The 15,214-nt window shown below is 40.4% G+C and overlaps 1 long non-coding RNA gene across 1 annotated transcript in view; it reads right to left on the bottom strand.

Moving 5' to 3' along the window:
- Gm20110 (predicted gene, 20110) overlaps nt 1-10,992 on the bottom strand; it is a 48,964-nt gene extending 37,972 nt beyond the window's left edge. Inside the window, exon 1 of the long non-coding RNA NR_038019.1 lies at nt 10,908-10,992. This is a non-coding gene — a long non-coding RNA (predicted gene, 20110). The remainder of the gene's footprint in view (nt 1-10,907) is intronic.
- Nucleotides 10,993-15,214: the final 4,222 nt, after the last annotated feature.

The following is a 15,214-nucleotide window of genomic DNA, read 5'->3' as shown; positions in this document are numbered from 1 at the left end:
GAGATAAAAGATTATTGAATGTTTTCCCCTAAAAGGGATGACTATGTCATCTTTTGTCCAAGGTTCAGAGAATGTTGCCTATGCGGGAGGGGAATTTAAGAATCATAGGATGACGCGGATGCTGTGACGTGCTCTCTTCTGGACGTGACACCTGGTTACCCACACAAGACTTCTACAAGATATTGCCTCTGAGATCACTCAGCATCCCAGCACGCAGTACGAGGGTTACAAAACAAATTGGAGAGGCCATGAAGGGGTCGGATGTGCTGGGGGGAGGGGGTACCTGGGGTGTGAGAGGGGGAAGCATATGATAAAAATACAGTTTCCATGTATAAAATATATTCTAGTAAAATTTTCCTCTCAAACTAAAATTTAAAGTCAGATCTAAAGGATTCTCATTCGTTCCTACTCTCAGCTCCGGATTGGTCAAAGCTTGCTAGAATGGGGAATTTTCCTCTCAGGCAGGATGGTGATTGTGAGTGGTTGAGATGGTCACACAGTAAATGCCTTAGCGCTCTATCGCCGACAGATGGCGCTCTAGCCTTAGTGGTCAAAGACAGCCCAGGCTATTCCCTCCCTGAAAGTTCCGTTTCTGTTAATAAAAAAAGAATAAACACAGACACGGGTCACTGGACTGTTGTAAGCAGCGAGAACAATTGAAGAATTCTATTTAATTCCCCATGGAAATTACTCTCAATACAATTTTAAAGTGAATAAAAACTCAGTAGCTCTTGGAGCCGAATTCACATGTGACATTATTTTGACTGGGGAGGCAAAAACACGAACACTTTTAAGTAGCAATTTTAAAAAGAAGAAAAATTGGACGCTCTGAACAAAGAAGAAAAGATGTAAACCGGGGAGCAGGGGACATCAATTACAGGCATTAAGCGTTCTAAATGAGACCTCGTCATTTGCAGGCTCTGCGTCTTCTGCCAGCTCTCCAGTCTCCTGGAATCTCTGCGAGTTGGTGTCAGTGGTACTGGACTTGCCTAGGAAAGTGGTTGTGATGAGAATTACGTATTTATCACATACGTTACAAATCATTTAGAATGCAGCCGGTACTTAGTAAAAGAAGATCTCTTACTCAGTGCCTGAGAAAACACAAACATGTCCTTCAGCTTCTCCGCCTTGGATTCGTTCGTAATCACAATCAAATCGAACGCACAGGTCCTTGTAAATTTTCGGAGTCAATGGAAAGTTGTAAATGTTTATGTGTTGTGTCAGCCAAACTTTGAAGAGATGTCATATTGATATGACAGGAAATTTATATGTTTTTAAGTGTGGGGGAGAACAGATTGCATACTACTGCTGTAGCAAAGCCCCAACATTGTTTAAAGTAATCTATTGCTGGCAAGATATAAACCGAAAAGATAATGCTAATTATTTCTGAGCCATGAAGCCTTAGCTAGTTTTAGTCTGCTTAGTACATCTTTAATACTTTTACTAAAATGGGTGTACATTTCTACCCACATAAAAACCTTGTTCAATGCAGTGCTGTAAAGCAGACACGCCATGTGTATCATTACCACTGTACAGCCTCCTCTTTACGGAGGAGCCCCTCCTAGGAGTCAGGCATGGCTTAGAATTCTTAGGGGGGTGGGAAATGGGGGAGAGGGATGAGGGGATGGGATGGGGTAGGGACAGGAGGGGGGACAAGAGGGAAGGGAGCCCAGCCAGTGTCAACAAGATGCTCAAACAAGTATTAAAATGGAGAAAATTGACTCTGTCTCATCAAGTGGGATTATGTCAAATACTTCACAAATACATATCAGTTTCACTAACCATACCAGTGGGAAAGACTTCTGTCATTTGATATATCAATCTGTAATTAACATAGGCTTATGTCACCAAAATTTTAAATACATACATACTTTTGACCCATTTCTTGGACTATAACCGAGAGAAACATGTGCACTGAGGACAACAGTCAAGGATTGTACCGGGCTGTGGTGGCGCATGCCTTTAATCCCAGCACACGAAAGGTGGAGGCAGGAGGGTCTCTGTAAGTTCAAGGTTAGCCTGGTCTACAGAGTGAGTTCTACGACAACCCTGGGCTACACAGAAATCCTATCTCGAAGGAGGAGGGGAGGGGGAGAAGGAGGAGGAGGAGAAAGAGGAGGAGGAGGAGGAGAAAGAGGAGGAGGAGGAGGAGGTGGTGGTGGAGGAGGAAGAGAAAAAAAGAAGAAAAGAAAAAAACAAGAGTGGATAGGCAGGATTGTAAGAACAAAAGATGAAATATCTTAGCTCTGTGAGACATGTATACTGTGGACAGCTTTGTGGGTTTATTATAGCTTGAATGTAATTGGCTCCATAGGCCTACGAGGAGTGGCACTGTTAGGAGGTGTTGCGTTGTTGGAGGAAGTGTGTCACTGTGGAGGCAGGCTTTGCCCGGTATGACACACAATCTCCTTCTACTGCCTTCAGATCAAGGTGTAGAAATCTCAGCTCCTCTAGCACCAGATCTGCCTGCATGCTGCCATGCTCCCAGCCATGATGATAATGGACTGATTCAATTAAATGGTTTCCTTTATAAGAGTTGCCTTGGTCACAGTGTCTTCTTCACAGCCATGAAACCTTAGCCAAGACAGGGTGCTAAGCAAAGTTCTCTAGGTTTCTGACTATGTCACAAAATGACCTCCTACACACATTACGTACCAAGAAAACTTGAACTCAAGGAATTCCATCAAAACTACACCATTTATATTTGTTAAACCCATACTTACTTTTTAATATATGTAGCTCTGTATATTTTTGCATGTGTTCCTGTGTATTTTACATGTAAATGTGTAAAAACAACTTTTAAAATTTAGAAAGATAAAAGGCCAGTGATTTATGATCTTAACTAGCAAATGCCATTCTATTTTAGCTTACATTATCTGAAATGCTTCATCTCCTATATCATTCGCTCACGTTGTCATCTATAAGCTTGAAGTCCATTACACTCTTGTCTGATATCAGAAATGGAGTCTTTATCTGGTCTCCTTGACACTAAATCACAATTCATATAGGTAGAAGTTAATTATTTTACTCACTCAACAAATATTTATGGAATATGGGTAACCTTGCATATTCCTGATGTCCACATGGATAGACCGAAACAAACGAGGATTATGTTTCTGTTCTCCGTTCGTTTTGTTTTTGTTTTCTAGGACTAATTGTTCTGGAACTCCCTAGAGAGCCCAGACTAGTCTCAAATTTTAATGAATCCTCTGCTTCTGCCTCCTGATCGCTGGGACTGCAGGCATGCATTGCCACAGCCAACCTTCGAACATTATTGTATTTATTCAAATATTATTGTATTCAAATATTATTGCTTTTGTACTGAGCACACATAAAGAGACTTTCTCTTTTTTCTTTTTGTCTTTTTGAGACAGGGTTTCTCTGTGTAGCCCTGGCTGTCCTGGAACTCACTCTGTAGACCAGGCTGGCCTCGAATTCAGAAATCTGCCTGCCTCTGCCTCCCAAGTGCTGGGATTAAAGGTGTGCGCCACCACTGCCCGGCTGAGACTTTTTCTTTATTGCATTAGGACAACTATTTACATAGCATTTGTACATATTAAGTATTATAAATTACTTGAGAGTGATTTTAAGCATGATGGAGGATTACACAGGTTAATATGCAAATACTATGCCATTTTATATAAAAAGAACAACATAATGGTAGATTGGCCCTGGAACCAATACCCTGGGACACAGAGGGATTATTCTAATGCCATTGGGCCTGTGTGACAAACTGGATACAACATTAAAATACGAAGACCTCAAAAAGTTCCCAGAGAGGCATACGGAGCCCCATAGAGAGGAGGAAAGCATACATTTTAACTTATTATTTACCTTTAAGGTTTAAACACATTTCTCAGAATCAATGGTTTGTTAGTGTTCTTGAACAACAGATGACAGTGATCCTTAACAATGAATCAACACTAATACTGTATGAACTGCATCGGTAAGATTTAGAGACGATTTTGTTACACCTCCAAACATTATCCTCCTACCCTCATAAACCCCGGGGTAGATGAAAGAAATCCCTTTACTATAAATCTCAAGGGAGCTGCCGGGGTTAGTTAGTAGTGGATGTCAGTTTAAATCCTGAATTTCTTTCTGAGCAAGTGTGTGCTGCAGCAGCAGGGTAGGCCACTAGGTGGCAGAGTAGAGACACGTCTGGAGACCAGTAATAACAAGGCACCCAGCAGATGGCGTTCCATCATCTGCCATGAATAGGCTGGGTTCATAGACAATGGACTCAGCTAAGTCAGTTTGGGTACCACTCTTCTGCTCGTTCACGTTGCCTACAGTTAGTTATATTTTGCAGCTTCATCATCTGATTTTTTTAAAAAAAAACTCATTTTTCTACTGCAAACATATATTCATATCCATTAAACCAGACCATGCTTTTCCATGTTAGCAGGATTCAGTAGAACTTGGGGGAAAGAGGGGAACAAGCTCTCACTAGGTTTGAGTGGAGATGAAGAAAAGAAGGTAGGTGGATAGAGGTCTGTCGGGGGGAAAAGAGCTTTCTGCATACTTTGCATGTATAAGGAAAACAGGCCAGTGGTATATGTGTGTGCATCTGTGTATGCACGTGTAATTGCTTGCCTGTATTGGCACATGTGTACTGAGGGTAATCTGTTCTGGAGAGCAAACTTGTTCACGATCGTAATCATATAAGGAAGAATTCGCATTGGAAAACGTTTAGGAATTATGCAAAGGGAAATACACGAAAGCCCAAACTTCTAAGATGTTACATATGCGTTGGCAAATAGGGACATAGAAAAAACCACCAGGTACTGAGAAGCATGTAGAATTTTTTACTAGCACAGCAGCCTGAGAGGCTGAGGTGCACAGATGGCTTGCTCCTGCACCTTCCTGCAGAAGTCCTCCTTCCCCCTAGGGTCTTTCCCTGAGAAGAAGGCTTACTTCTGCCATTTGCCTCTACACTGCCCCTTGGAAGCCTTGATCCTCCTACCCCCTTGCATCAAATGTAGGGGTTCATTCCATCTCCTTAGCCACTCCAAGAGGACTCAAGGAGTCGAGAGTGACAGCCTGAGTAAGACAAATAAAAGCTCCTCAGCTTCGGTGGCTCCAGGGCCAGCACTCTCCTAGATAACCAGGTGCAGCTGGTGCCTATCCTTGAAGAAAAGAGATTAGGGTCCCCACGCTTAAATCATAGAAAAGAGGTAATCAGTGGTCACAGACATTTATGGCCAGCCATAAAACTAGTTCCTGATAGCCCCACAAAAGATACTCTTTAGTCCCCCTCCCAGCCTTGCACTTCTGCCCTACTAAATGGTATCATGTCTGAGTTAAGACTCACCTAACCGGCTTCCCCTCCCCTTCACCCTTAGCTTTCAAAGACTTTCTAACTCTTCAAGTGTTAAAGCACCCGAGCTAAATAAAAGGACCCTTTTGCAAATTGCAGTGGACTTCGAAATTCTCGAGTTCTTCTGGTTTTCCCACAGAAAGAGGGCATAACAAGAGGACCTAGTGACATTTAAGCAGATGAGGCATTCTCATAACCTTCTGTCCAGAGAGCTCCTTCCTGAGTGCATGCCCACAGCTCCTCACAAAGTACAGACATGAAAAGAAGGCAGTGTGACTTATAGCTCCCAGCAGCAGGATGATGGTTCACCACTGGGAAGGCAGGTGGGTAAGACTGGAATTTTTACAATATCATGCACATAACATGCAAATAGCCAAACAGCTCTCAAGGCACTTCATTGGAGCATTGTTGATGGAAGCTCTTCATGGAGGCAAAAGAGCAGGCATCTGTATAGCTAGGGTAATGTACAGGACTCTAGAAAGGACTGATGTCTGACTCAGGAGAAAGGGCTGATAGCGAGCTAGGACTCAGGTTTGAAAGCTGCATGCAAGCTCTGGCACTGGCCCTTCTGAAAACCCGAATCCCGAGCATGCATTTGGAAGAATTTGAGAACTTACTATTGAAATGACTATCAACAAGAGTTCAAGGGAACAAGTCAAGCCAAAGTGTTCTCAAATTAAAATAGTAATAGTAAATGCCCCGTCACTTTAGAGTCTTTATAAAAGTAGAATACCTATAAAGTATAAAGTAGATAGTAGATGCCTATAAAGAATCATATCTTTTTAGCTAACAGAACAGAATAGAAACAGGGTGAGACCATGCATATGAAAGACCAAAGCACAAACCAGAGGGAGTGGAAGTCAGTTAATCATGTGAGAAAAGATCATTCTCTATCCCATATCAATATATCAAGGTTAATTTCAGATAAGATGGAGACTGAGGAAATAAAGTTTCTAGAACATTAAAGATTTTATTCAACGAGGCTTTCCTTAAGAAGAATAATGAGTACCAATCGCAATGGAAATACTGAGTCAATTATATTAAAGTTTACAAGATCCTTAAATGCTTTGGGAAGGAAGCAAAGAGAAAATGCTACAAACCAAAGGCACCTGTGGTGCAAGATCGATAAGGAAACAGACGCCAGGATGTGTTTCAAAAACACTTCCAGTTCAATAAGGAAAGACAGCTCCAAAGGGAAATGGGCATCTATAGGCTTAATTTTTCAAAACCTACTTTAATAGGGGTTCTTAAACACTTTTACTTCTCTTCTAGCCCACTACCCACCAAAGATAGTGGAAAGGAAAGGTTAATAGGACAATTGGGGGCATGGGCCTGTTTAGAAATAGTTTTGGGAGGCCAATTCCAATCTTCATTGTCATTGTCAGCAGTTCAGTAACGTGAATCAGCAGTGGTAGCTCAATCCACAAACACCACTCATGAATTAGCAATGGATGTTCTATCCAGAAGAAACCGCAAGGCTCCGGAAATGGGCCTGAGTCCACAGGAGCAGCAAGAAGCCACTGGGATACCACAAGAAGTTCTTTGGTGCATTTCTCTCTACAGAGTCACAACAAACAGTGATGGGTGAAGACGGCAAGCCGAGCCAATGCCAGAACGTCATCAGTCAATGAAGACTAGCATCAGCCATGACCACTGTCAGATCATCAGCAAAGGGTGTCAAGGCGAACCAACGCCACACTCTCATCCACTGTCTGTTGGGTTATACTTATACTCTTTCCAAAAATCACCTGTCCTCTCACGTGTCCGCTCTAGCAAAGCATCGCATGCCCTTTTCCCAGGGAGTTTCCAGAAAGCACTATGTGTCTGTTCTCCCCAAAGCATCCTCTTGTGTGTCTGCTTCAGCCAAACATCCTCTCATAAGACAGGTTCCAGGAAAGCATCACATGACACAACCGAGTCTCCAAAGAAACCAGAAATTTCTAAGCAACAGCCGTAAACAAGTGTGTTTCGTGGATTAGAAAGAAAACCTCTGGATTCACACATTGTCACCTTCTTCTGACCTCCTTGGGCATCAGGCACACAAGTAGTGGACAGATGAACATGTATGAAAAGCATACTCACAAAAAATAACATTTTTTTAATTTTTAAAAATAGATACAATGTGTTCAACTTTATTAAAGAAACAAAATTAAAATAATAAATAAATTAGGTTTCATAACCAGTAAGTGTACAGACAATGAGACATTGGATAACAGTAAATCTAAGTAAATATGTAGATCCACAGATGCTCAGATACCGCTGGTGAGGATATGAAATGGTTTGTCACAATGGAAAACAGCTCCTTGTTTCCATATCAGGTTACAGTTCTTGAGCTGATGGTATAATTCAGTAGTGGAGCACTTACCCAGAATGCCTTGGGCAAAAGCCACAAACACAAATTAAATATTTTACATATCAAACTCAACCAATGCTATAACTGAAAACCTAACAATGTTCTTAGATAGGTATACTAAGAGAAATGATTAAAGATGCTTATCGAACTATCACCCTCACAAATAAACACTAAAAAGAAAATGCCTTCAAACTTCTAGTTACTGAAACACATCAAGAAATTGTAAAATAATCCCACAAGGGAAAATAAAAGCCTCAAAATTAGTTAGCTACAGCTGTTAGAAAGTACATGGGCACATTTTTCTCAGCATCGAGTAGGCTGAAATAATTAAGTTAGGGAAAGGAGGACATACATAATAGTACAGATGCCATAATACACACACACACACACACACACACACGTACACACACACATGTGTGCACACTCACACACAGAGACACGCACACATGCACACACACACACACAGGAAAGGAAAACAAGAAAAGGAAAAAAGAAAGGAAGGCAGGAAGAAGGGAGGAATGAAGGAAGGAGGAGGGAGGGAGGGAGGGAGGGAGGGAGGGAGGGAGGGAGGAAGGAAGGAAGGAAGGAAGGAAGGAAGGAAGGAAGGAAGGAAGGAAGGAAGGGAAGAAAGGAAGGAAGGAAGGAAGGAAGGAAGGAAGAAAGAAAGAAAGAAAGAAAGAAAGAAAGAAAGAAAGAAAGAAAGAAAGAAAGAAAGAAAGAAAGAAAGAAAGAAAGAAAGAAGGAAAAAACAAAACAACAAAAGTAAAGCAGGGCTAGACAGGTGTCTCAAACAGTGATGTGCTAATAAGTCAAGTATAAGGACTTGGTTCAGACCCCCAGTACCCACATTAAACATATATATATATATTACACTTGCAATTCCTGGGGTGGCAGAGATAGGTAGATCCTGGACTTCACCAACCTACAAGTCTAGGCTAATCAGCCAGCTCTGGTTTCAGTGAGAGATGCTATCTCACAGAGAAGAGTGGATAGCTCCTGAAGACAATACTCAAAGTTGCCTTCTGACTTCAACATGCACAGACACACATATAACTGTACACACACATGCACACACACATACATATACCTCCCTAATCAATAACCATACACACTACACACACATGCACACACACACAGGGCAGGATGTTACACACGTTATCACAGACCTTGGGAGACTAAGACAGAGAATTACTGTGAGTTAGAGTCCACCCTAGGATACGTAGAAAGTTCTAGACTATCTTTGAATTACAGAGTAAGACTTGTCTCAAAAGAAAAAAAATACAACAAAAACATAAGGCAAAAGAGCTCATCAAACCCAAGAGATTTATCAGTACTGATGACTGTCTTAGGAAAAACATCTTGTTGCCACCGATTCCGTGAGTCATACTCCTTAATGTCACGTGGCCAGGTTTTCTCACTGTGTACATAGCTCATAGGGATGTTAGTCTGGTTTTCACAATTTAATTGTTTTTTTAGGCTGAACTGTGTAGCCCAGGCTAGCAATTTCTCATAATTCTGTACCCCCTAGATATGAGATTATAGGTTTGTACCATCATGTCTGGATCTTACTAGTTTTTAACATATTTGGTAAATGACAAAAATAAAATAAAAAACTAATTCTAAGTTTACTGAGGCATACCAAGCTGTTTGCTCTTCGTGCATATCCAGTTCTATTTTGGAATTGCTTCTGTACATATTCCAATTTTAAACATCATGTGTTTCAGCTTCATTGTTGGTGGGAAGCACACTGTTAAAGGGGACAGGACTAACACAGAATGGGAGAAAATAAAGCAGGATGGAGTGACCAACTTCCATCTCCCTCTGGATGGAAGAGGGAACCTCTTTTTCTTAGGCTAGAAAACATTTCATTCATAGGTTCCAGACCTTCAGATTGGTGCTCCATTTTTATGCAGGTGATATTTCAAACTGCAGCAACCTGTCTCCCCTACCCTGCAGAGGACATTTTGGTAGACGTGCCATAATGGTAGACTCTATTTATTGTTTACTATTGCCCTTAACTGAAATGCTAAAGGGCCGTTGAGCAAATCTGCCCATTCTTGTATAATGTATAGTTACAATTCTAGTTTATTTAGAACTTCCTTCCTGCCTTCCTTCCTCCTCCTCTTCCTCTTCCTTTTCTATGTTTGGCATCTTATGCCCTTGAAATTTGTGCAAGCATCCTGTGAATTTGGGTTAAAAGCAGTTCAGCTAACTCAGGTATATTTGGTGTTCCAGCATTCTCAGGAAGCCAGTTTGACCTAATTTTTTTTCCTTTTTTCTTTTTCTTTCTTTCTTTCTTTTCTTTTTTTTTTTTAACATCATTCCCCAGCTACAGACCTCTTCAGCAGAGGCTGACAGAGAAGATAATAACATGAAGACGAGAGAATGTAATTTTACAATGTGACTTCAAGTCAGGTTGATTAACTAAGTCAAGGTAACCTTTCCAGGCTTCATTTAACTCATTTTGGAACATGAAGAAAAGAATTTGGTTAATGCGCATTTGGAGATATTATTTACTATCATTCTTTCTGAAAATTCTATTCAAAATAGTTCAAAGAGTAAAAGCTGCAAGCTTTGTATTACTAGAATAATTAGGCATCCCAATGGAGTCACAAACGAGACTCCATCTTTCTTCTCTGCCTATCTTCAAACACTGTGTGTGAACAATTTCATCACAAGATGGAAGAAAGTCTGCTTCTAATTGGCCCAGAGTCTCACTCTTCTGGTTTATGAAAGTCAGGAGATTGGAGTAGAATCTCATTGTACCTCATTGATTTTTTTAGGGTGTGTCACGCTCCTGGACCAATCACTGTGCCAAGAAGCATGGGCTGTTATGATTGGCCAGCTATGATCACATGGTAGCCTTGAGAACCAATCAGTAAACACAATGTTTGGGAGCCCTCGGGGGCCACTAGCATGGGTAAGAACCAATCTCAAAAGCCAGGAAGAGTAGGAAACAGACAAAAATATCTATTTTCCTTCTGTAACAACAATTCCTAGCTTAAGGAGTTGTGAAGGTTGGAAAATATGAGACAGAATTCTTGGCGTACTATCAAATGCATGGACTCTTAGGTTAAAGTAATTTTTAAAAGAATGAATATGAAGAAAGAAAGAAAAACATAAGCTCACATTAGAGTGAGAAATCTTTTCGAACTTTACCTTCGAAATGAAAGAAATAAAATAAGTTTTGTTTTTAAAATAGAGAGATATTTGTTTATTTATTTACTTACTTACCTTGAGAAACGAAACCCATAGCAAAACCTGTTGGGAGCCACCCCCACATTCGCCGTCACAAGATGGCGCTGACATCCTGTGTTCTAAGTGGTAAACAAATAATCTGCGCATGTGCCAAGGGTATTTTACGACTACTTGTACTCTGCCTTTCCCGTGAACGTCAGCTCGGCCATGGGCTGCAGCCAATCAGGGAGTGATGCGTCCTAGGCGAAATATAACTCTCCTAAAAAGGGGACGGGGTTTCCGCCATTCTCTCTCGCTGGCATCTCTCTGGCTCTGCGCGCCCTGCGCTCTCTCGCTGCCTAAAGATGTAAACAATAGAGCGCGCTCTGCGCTTTGGCGCACCGGAGCTCTGGCTCCTAAAGATGTAAGAAGGGGCTTTCGTTTTTGGGGCTGGGGGTTTTGCGCTCCTGACTCCCGAAGATGTAAGCAATAAAGTTTTGCCGCAGAAGATTCTGGTCTGTTGTGTACTTCCTGGCCGGGCGTGAGAACGCTATTAAGAAAAACCTGCAGTGTCTTTAAGAGCCCACAAGAAGCTCAGTGTCTCATTCTCCATCCAGAACAGAAGGCTTGGGTGTGAAGCTGTCATGATTGCTTAGTTTAATGGGTGTGCAGAGGATGCACTTCTTCTCCAGGGGAAAATTTCCCCCGAAGACTACTGAAGCATTACAGACCTAGATGCATATTTACAAAATTGAATCGTTTTCAGTGACCTGCAAAGTTCATCCCATCTTTGCCAGGCCTTGAGCATGACCATCAAAACACTCGAGAGAAATGACTGTATGAAATACATTTCTAAAATATCTTCCAAGGAGAGCTTTTCTGGGAAATCTGGTTTCACGCAAGACATCAAACCCAGCCTTGCCTCTCACCTCCACACTGCCAGGGAGTAATTGGATTATACTAAATCCTCCAGGGCAGTGGCTCCCAAACCGGTTATTTATCACAACCACTTGGGAAAGTTTATAAAATCCTTGTTTCCAGCCTGCCTTAGACATACTGAACCAAGGACTGAAATCATTAATTTTTTTAAAAATGTACATATTTTGGTCAAGTACCTTTCAGTAGTACATCGCATTTCAATTAAAGAATTCTAAAGAGTTCTGGTTTTCCTATAAAGGTTACAAGTTCACATCATAATGACAAATCATTGGGGATTCATCTAAAGTGATTATGAATTTTTTAAAAGAGAACAAGCTATTCAAAAAGATTTTACCCTGTTTAATGTATTCACTGGTTTTAGGAAGTTACAGGGCTTAGAACTAAGATAGATAGATAGATAGATAGATAGATAGATAGATAGATAGATAGATAGATAATGTTCATTAATGTCTTGGGGATGTTACTGCCAAGAGAAATATACTTCCTGTTTTATCCTGTACTGAGAAAACAACAAGGTATTTTTCATCTCTGTGTCTAAGAATTATTATTGATATTACTTACTAATATTATTTTAAGTTAGAGTCACACTGTGTAGCCATGGCTGACCTCAGGATCTGTCCACCTCAGCTCCCTGAATGCTAGGGTCAAAGCCATGTACTATCCCACTCAGCTTTACCCAGGAATATTTTGTTTCTCTACATTGTCTAATTATGATTCCAGGATATTGGTTTATTTTCTGAATATTCACTACTGAGATATTAAGATTGTTTGCAATCCCCTGAAGACAGCAAGTTCACGTTTGGGTACTGTGGACACTGGAAAGTTCAAGCAAACGAGCGAAGGTTGTTATCAGCAGGGGAAAGGTAAGCAGATAACACTTCATTCCAATTAAAGAATTCTGAAGAGACTGGGTTTCCTGTAAAGGTTACAAGTTCACATCAAAATGATAAGTCATTGTGGATCTGTCTAATGTGATTAGGAAACTGTTGAAAGAGAACAAGTTATTCAAAAAGATTTTACCCCATTTTTTTTCCTGTTTGATACAGGGTTAATATTGTTCATGTAGTTACAAATCTTGACATATATGTCTGAATGCACATCACTTATGCATGTATACATACACATAGTCTATAAGTAAATATACCAAATTCTAAAATATAAAATATTAGCAGTCATTGGACTAAAAGTTATTTTAAGCCTCTGGGTACCATGCTTTAACAAATCATTGAATAGTTTTGCTGTAGCGGAACTCATGGAGATAATTAGAAGACTCTCATGGCTCAGTGCTAATGGACACTTCTTCCTGTGGGCAAACAGAAGAGTGAGCATTTCAGTGCTGATTTCTGAAATGTGTATAAGTGAGATGGGCTGAGACTGCTCCTGAGTGGCTCTCAGGAGATATGTGAAATGAAGTTGTAAGACTAGAAAAAGGCATCTATTCTGGAATTTTTTTTAAACCCTTATTACTGACTGAGGTGGGCAATATAGTGCGGTCAATCCAATCATCGTTTCTCAACTATGGAGATCATAGCAAGGAGCTTTAGGGAGCTGTTTCTATTTTAAGCAGAAAAAAAAAAAACTCAATGAATGCAGCACATTTGGCTTCAGAAAATAATATTTAACCTCAAATGACTTGTTTTTAATTTTAGAACTTCAAGTATAAAATATCCCACATTTTAAATTACTAAAGGAGAGGAACGGGACAGGGAGACTAAGGAGGCATAAGGACATCTGATATGGTTTCTGAAGGTGACAAAATGTTAATTGAGTCTCACAAAAAAACCCAAAAAAGATGAGACTGGGGCAAATGGAAGAGTTCCAAAGTACCACAAAGAAGAATGGCGTTCAGCTTGAGGTCAGCAACCGGCACAAGCTTCCCTGGAAACTCGTGAGCAGATGAAATCGGATCCAGACAAAGGACTTGGGTGGCACAGGTATTAGTTTAGCATCAACATAATTTTTACGTGGTAGATATGAAACATGTCTAACTCTTAAAGAAGTATAGAAAATTGCATAATAGCATCTATGTGTCTGACACAGAATTTAAACTGATGTCAGTGTCTAGATATGTCTGTAATTAATTATTGAGTATTTCTTAAAGACAAGGGTGTGTGCATGTGTGTGTGTGCGTGTGTGTGTGTGTGTGTGTGTGTGTGTGTGTGTTATATATATATATATATATATATATATATATATATATATATATATATATGTTATTTTTCTCTGGCTCTCATTTTTTATTGTTATTGTAAACTGTTGCTGTTGACAGTGATGACAAAGGACTTTCGCTAGCCTGGGGTTCTCAGATTAAACGAAACCTGGCTGTTTCTGTGACTTGCAGATTCATGTCCTCATGCATGTGCTAAGTACTTTATCCTTAGTCATCTCCCCAGCCTGGAAAGGTGTGGTTTTGAACTTGAATCTCTGGACCTTTTCTAACATTTTAAGCTGGAACATTGAATTCAAGCAACAATGTGACACCACAGGAGAAGTATGAGATGTTTTCCTGGACTTGGAATTATACTCAGACACCGGAGGGATAGGGGAAAAAAAAAACGTTTAAAATATATTGACATTCTTAAATCTTGAAATATTGCAGAGCTAAGTGAAAAGCTGATACAAAATATTAAGTTAAAACATTAAATATCAAAGAAAAGTTTCACCTACGCACACTCTCTTGCGATGCATTGTGGGACCCTACAAACTCAACTCCTGCCTCCCCACAAGAACACATATATTTCTCTTTGCTCTTGGCCATGTTTCTGGAAAGAAAATATAGAATGCTCTATGCAAGATCACAAGGATTCAGTGGAGGCCCCAAAATACTATGGAGCTTGGAGTTCTAAATGCTGATGTTTGTTATGCTGGTTTTGAAATTAAAGTAACCATCACGGAGAGGGAGAAGTGGGCACAAAATCCAATCCTAGTTAATGCCTTGTTGAGGTTCCCTAGGTGCTGCTATGGAAGACACAGATTCGTTAAGGGTGTAACCCCTGCAAGGCGGACCACCTCCTATTCAGGTAACACAGAATAGACTTGGACTTTTGAGAGAGGGAATACAAAATTGGGTAGGTCGGAGGGTGAGATGGATCTAGAAAGAGCTGTAGGGAAAGAATATAATCAAAATACATTGCATGAACTTCTCAAAGAATTAATAAAACATTTTAATCGACTATTGACAGTTAAAATAGTATATCAGCTTCAAGGCAAAAAAAACAGTTTAACTCGTTTCTAAGATGCTTTCTTCCCGGGATGATTTAAAAAAAAAAAAAATCTTGAGTGATCCAGTGACGAAGAGAAGAAGACAGTAAGCAGCTTCTTTTCTTAAGCTGCTGAGGGATGGGGCGTGGAGTTGACAAGGAGACAGACCTCCTGGCCGCACTGTATGAGAAGCACAGAGGCCAGCATTTCTTGCAGTGTGGTTC

The sequence above is a fragment of the Mus musculus genome, chromosome 10 (genome assembly GCF_000001635.26).
Source record: "Mus musculus strain C57BL/6J chromosome 10, GRCm38.p6 C57BL/6J".
Lineage (NCBI taxonomy): Eukaryota > Metazoa > Chordata > Mammalia > Rodentia > Muridae > Mus > Mus musculus.
The sequence above is the reverse complement of the archived record's forward strand: the minus strand, read 5'-3'. Positions and strand labels throughout refer to the sequence as shown.